At 44.0% G+C, this 5,151-nt stretch overlaps 1 non-coding gene across 1 annotated transcript; it reads left to right on the forward strand.

The window, feature by feature from the left end:
* The first annotated feature begins 3,644 nt into the window (after positions 1 to 3,644).
* LOC129692928 (U6 spliceosomal RNA) lies at positions 3,645 to 3,749 on the forward strand. Its single transcript, XR_008722790.1, has one exon. It is a non-coding gene; the product is annotated as a U6 spliceosomal RNA (small nuclear RNA).
* Positions 3,750 to 5,151: the final 1,402 nt, after the last annotated feature.

Below are 5,151 nucleotides of genomic sequence, written 5' to 3' on the forward strand. Positions count from 1 at the left end.
GACGCTATTTTTAACAAGGAAAAGATTGCATGCTACAGCAAATGCACAGGCTCAGCCCCGTGGCCTGTCCCCAGGCTTTGGAGGTTAATGTGACTGGGGATGGGGTTATTTATGGCCCCAGGGAAGGGAGGCCAGAGAATAGAGATAAATGGGGGAAAGATGAATAAACTCTGTGCTCTTCAAAAACAGGCCCGATGCTCTGCCCTGGGGATGGATGGGGTGGGTTGTTGATTTATCATCCATCCTGGGACACTTTGGGGGACTTCCCACTGTCCCCAGCAACAGAGATGCCTCTGCTGATACCCCTTGCGAGGAGGACTGTTTATCTAGTCTCTTCTATCTTGAGACAGGATCTTACTTCATAATGTTGAACTCGCTTTGCAGCCCAGGCTGGTTTGCAACTCAAGATACCCCTGCCTCAGCCTCTGGAATATTGGCATTACTGGCGGATACAACCTGTAGCTCCCTGTGTGTTGATCATTGGCTCCTTTCTGGAGGTTTGAGACCCTGTGGGCATAAAAACCTCCAGAACTATCACTAAACTGTCTGAATGCTTCTGACCTCTGCCTCAAGGAGGAAGCTGAGGAGGGAAAGTGCCCCAGAGCTCCCTCCAACCTCTGCAGAAGCCAGCAGTAGTGCTGGCTTGGACAAGAAAAGCAATTTCAAAACCTGGGGCTTCGCTCAGCAGCCAAAGGCATTTGCCCCCAAAACCTGGCAACCTGAGTTTGATCCTTGGAACTTGTGTAAAGGTGGGAAGAGAAAACCAACTCCATAAAGTCGTCCTCTGACCTCCATGCCACCACCGTATATCATTCACAAACAGTCATGATTGAAAATTTTTGATAAAGGAAACTTTATCTTAGCCGGCATAGTGCTTGGCTGCCGTGTGCTAAACGCTTGGTTTGACGCCCATCGTGGCATAAACCTGGCACGGACCGTGGGTGTGTAGGCGCAGACCTGCAGTCCTAAGCACTGGAGACACAGCCAACAGAAAAGGAGAGTCAGAAGTTCAAGGTCATTCTCTGCTAACAGGTTCAAGGCCATCTGGGGAGACATAAAACTCCAAAAGAAAACAGAAAGGGAAATTCCTAGCAGAGCCCTGCATAGAACAGCTGTAATCCCAACACTGAAACAGTGTCACTGGGGAAATCAGGGTTCCCTCTTGGGTTCTTATTCTTATTAATAAAAGAATTTAAGGTTGAACTCAAGAGAAAGGTCAAGGACAATCTTACTCGAGCTTAGAAGGGGGAAAAAAAAAACACTCAGAGTAAGCAAACTGTAATCTCTGCAGTGACCCAGAAGAGGAAAAGGAGAAAGGAGAAAAGAGCAGCTGTTTGAGTTAAGCAGGAGAGGAAGCTAGCTAATCACACGGCAGAAAAGCATACGCAATGTAGGGAGAGGAGCTTTGGAGAAAAAGTGAAATCCAAGGTGATAGGGAAAGCATGTTCAGAAAAAAGAGAGAGCAAAATAAAAGATCGCCTCACAGTTACGTTGCACCTTGGCTGTGGCTCCATGGGAATTCTGGGAAGGAAAAAAAAAACACCCTCTCATTTGACAGGCTAATGATTCTTCTTTAGCTTGGCCTAAGATGGTTCCTGCTTTCCTGAGGGATGGTCCTTTAAGCAGGACCTGGCCAACTGAAATGTAGGGGTCTCCACCCAGGCCTGTCTGGACTAGAAGGAAGCAGTTTTCTGTTAACGGGCCTTTACTGCTACAATGTCAGCAGAACTGTCGGATGTTCAAAGCCAGCCTTCATAGAAAGACTCTTTTTCCAAAAAAAAATAAAAATAAAAGAGCAACAAAAGGCAAGTCCTGTTCCAAATCATCATTATAATAATAACACAAAACAATGGTTATGTGGTGTTCTTTGTGGCATACTCACCAGAGACCCACCTTCTATTACAGTCACCTGCAGGCCTTACTAACACGTCATGACCACGTCAGGATATGACCCTGCTGATGCTTCCTGAGTAATTACAAAGCTCCATGTGCTGGTCCAACCACCTGCACTATGAGTGCTCTCCTTCCAACAGCCCTTCCAGGCGGGTCCATTCCCAGCCCCACGCTCAACAAGGAAAGGAAGACACTCATTCACAGGTCGCCTGGTTAGGAAGTGGCAGAGCAGGCTTGGGACCCTGAACAGCCTAAGCAGCCTAAAGAGAGCTGTGGGCTGCCCAGCTCTTCACCATGGTGCACCATGGTTTTATCCAGCGTCCGCTAACTTCCCAGCTTCATGTAGCTGCTTAGAGCCAAAGGGCAGAACCGCTTTAAAGCGTCATGACTACATCTTTCACAATAGTGTATGCTGGAAGATAAAAAGTTTCCTGTACTACAAAACAACTGTTCTTTAAAATCTGTGACAAATGAAACAATTTGAACCTTGAAAGCATATTTGATGATTTTAAGCAAAGGGAGTTTTGTTTGTTTGTTTGGAGAAAAGGTCTCACTGTGTAGTTATGACTATCCTGGAACTTGCTATATAGACCAGGCTCTCCTCAAACACAGAGATCCACCTGCCTCTGCCTCCCAGTGCTGAGGTTAAAGGCATGTGCTACCACACCTCCAGCTCTTCTTAGTTATTTTGTTTATTTTATTTTATGAGTGTTTGGCCTACATGTGTGTCTATACATCTCATGTGTGCATGATGACCAAAGCAGTCAAGGCAGCGTGTCCCTCCCCCTCCCAAATGAAGTTGCAAATGCCTATGACCCCCTAAGTGGACTGGAAATCAAATCCATGTCCTCTCAGAGAACGGCAAGTGCTCTTAACCCCTGAGCCACCTCTCCAGCCTCCAATATTGTTATTGTGGACAAAATCAGCACAAGGAAGAAGAGAAAGGGTAGGTGTTGGCTCACAGTGTGAAGGTGTGGTCCATCACAGTCAAGGTAGAAGGTCTTGAGGAGGTTGGCCACACTGTGTCATCAGTCAGGAAGCAGAGAGAGAGAGAGAAAGAGAGAGATAGAGGCTGGTGTCTGGTTTGCTTTCTTTTGAATAGTCCAGGACCCCGGCCCTCATCAGGGAACTCTCCCCAGAAACACCCTGATGCACCTGCCTGGGGATTTGTCTCCTAGGTGATTTCAAATCCTGTCAAATTGAAAAATCAAGATTAGCTCACCTGGTGTGATAATAACATGGTGCTAATATTAAAATCAGAGACCTTACCGTTTAAAAATGTATGCTGTGTTTATGAGAAAGTGTTCTGGTGCCTGAGCATCACTTCAAAATATTCCATTGGGAGGGAGACAGGAGATGGAGGTGGAGAATGGGAGGGACATGGATGAAGCAAGACTGGCCAAGTGGTTGTTGAAGCTGTGTGTGGGGTGGCCTTGGGGGACACTCTGTCTATGCTTGGCACTCAAGACCCCCTGTATGCTCTGGGAGTATACTCTGTATTATACCCCTGTGTAATCATCATGTCTAAAGTTGAGAACTTTGCCCTGATACTCTCTGCACTTACATCCAGTGCTAAAATGTTATTAGTCTTTGTTTAGGGAAAAATAGTTCAAAAGAAGTGTTGGCCAACTTTGTACTAGCCAACTATCTTAAGAGGAGCTGTGGAGCTTACCCATACAGAATGGAAGAAAGGAAGGAAGGAGAGAGGGAGGGAGGAAGGAAAAGAGGATAGGAGAAAGGGAGAAAACTAACTGTTTACTTCAGCAACATATATACTACAGTTGAAACAACACAAAAAAAATTAGCCTGGTCCCTGAGCAAGCATGGCATGCAAATTTATCGTTTTCCATATTTTTAAAGTATCTCTCTCCTGTCGGTACTTAGTGGCCTCAGTAATAGATCACATGGACCAGTCATTAAAATAAAATAAGCCTTTGTCTGCTTAGAAAAAAGAAAAGAAAAAATGACGACAGAGTTGAAAATAGAAAAACAATTAATTTTACGTCTTCTGTCATGACTCATATCTGCTTGTGTTGTGTGCTTGCTTATCATCTAACATTACCCTTTCTTGGTCCCTTTTCTAAATGTTATACTATAGCCATGTTTTTGGCTTGTTTATATCTAAACATGTATACGTTATAGCGGAAGATCCACCTATATGCTTTTTCCTTCTTCTGAGTTTCTGAGTAACTGCACATTATAAATCTATCCATTTTCCTGCAGATTTTTATTTTTCTTTACAGCTGAGTAACATCCCATTTTGGGTAAGCACCAACCACATTTTCACTCTTCATTCATCTGTTGATAGACATCTAGGCTGATTCCTTCCTTGCTGTCATAAATATAGAGCAGCGATAAACACGGATGTGCAAATATCTCTAAGATCAGATACGGAGTTCTCGGGGTATATCTGCCTAGGAGTAAAATAGCTGGATTCATATGGTAGTTCTTTTTTTTTTCTTTTCCTTCTCTCTCTGTTGTCTAGCTCTGTAGAAATGTAATTGCTGGTGAAGTGTAAAACCCTAGGAAAGCTATGAGGCTTCTGAATGGCCATCCTAACGGCACAGAAGTTTGCTGAGACTCACAGCGTTTGAGGCTGGGTATGGGTTTGAGTGGCTAGCTGGGTGTTGTTTTTATTTGTGAGTTTGTTATAAGAAAGTGATTTTTAGGGCTGGAGAGATGGCTGAGAGGTTAAGAACACTGGCTGTTCTTCCAAAGGTCCTGAGTTCAATTCCCAGCAACCACATGGTGGCTTACAACCATCTATAGTGAGATTTGGTACACAGGCACACATGCAGGCAGAATGCTGGATAAATTTAAAAAAAATAATAAATCTTTAAAAAAAAAAAAGAAAGAAAGTGATTTTTTAAAAGAGATAGAGCCGGGGAAACTGCACCTTCCTCAGTCCAACCCTCATCATGCCTGGATCACTGGCTTTCATTTCTTTGCTCTTATATCAACATAACATTGGGACCTTATTTAACCTCTTATTAAACCCATCAGTTTTCTCCTCTGTAAAATGGGGTGAGAACAGGATATTAACCAGCTCCCAAGGCTATGATGGCAATCACATGAGTAAATAATTCATACAGAGTACAGAGAGCTGGCTGTGTCTGTCATGCACTAAGTACCCAGTCCATGGCACATACATCTTTTCCTAACTCCATTTAATAGCTATGAAAACTAATTGTGGCTCAGTGAGGGTAAGTGGTTTGGCCAAAGTCTATCTATTTTAATAAACAGCTGCGCAGACAGACA

Source organism: Psammomys obesus, unplaced genomic scaffold (genome assembly GCF_907164565.1).
Source record: "Psammomys obesus unplaced genomic scaffold, mPsaObe1.curated_primary_1811, whole genome shotgun sequence".
NCBI lineage: Eukaryota > Metazoa > Chordata > Mammalia > Rodentia > Muridae > Psammomys > Psammomys obesus.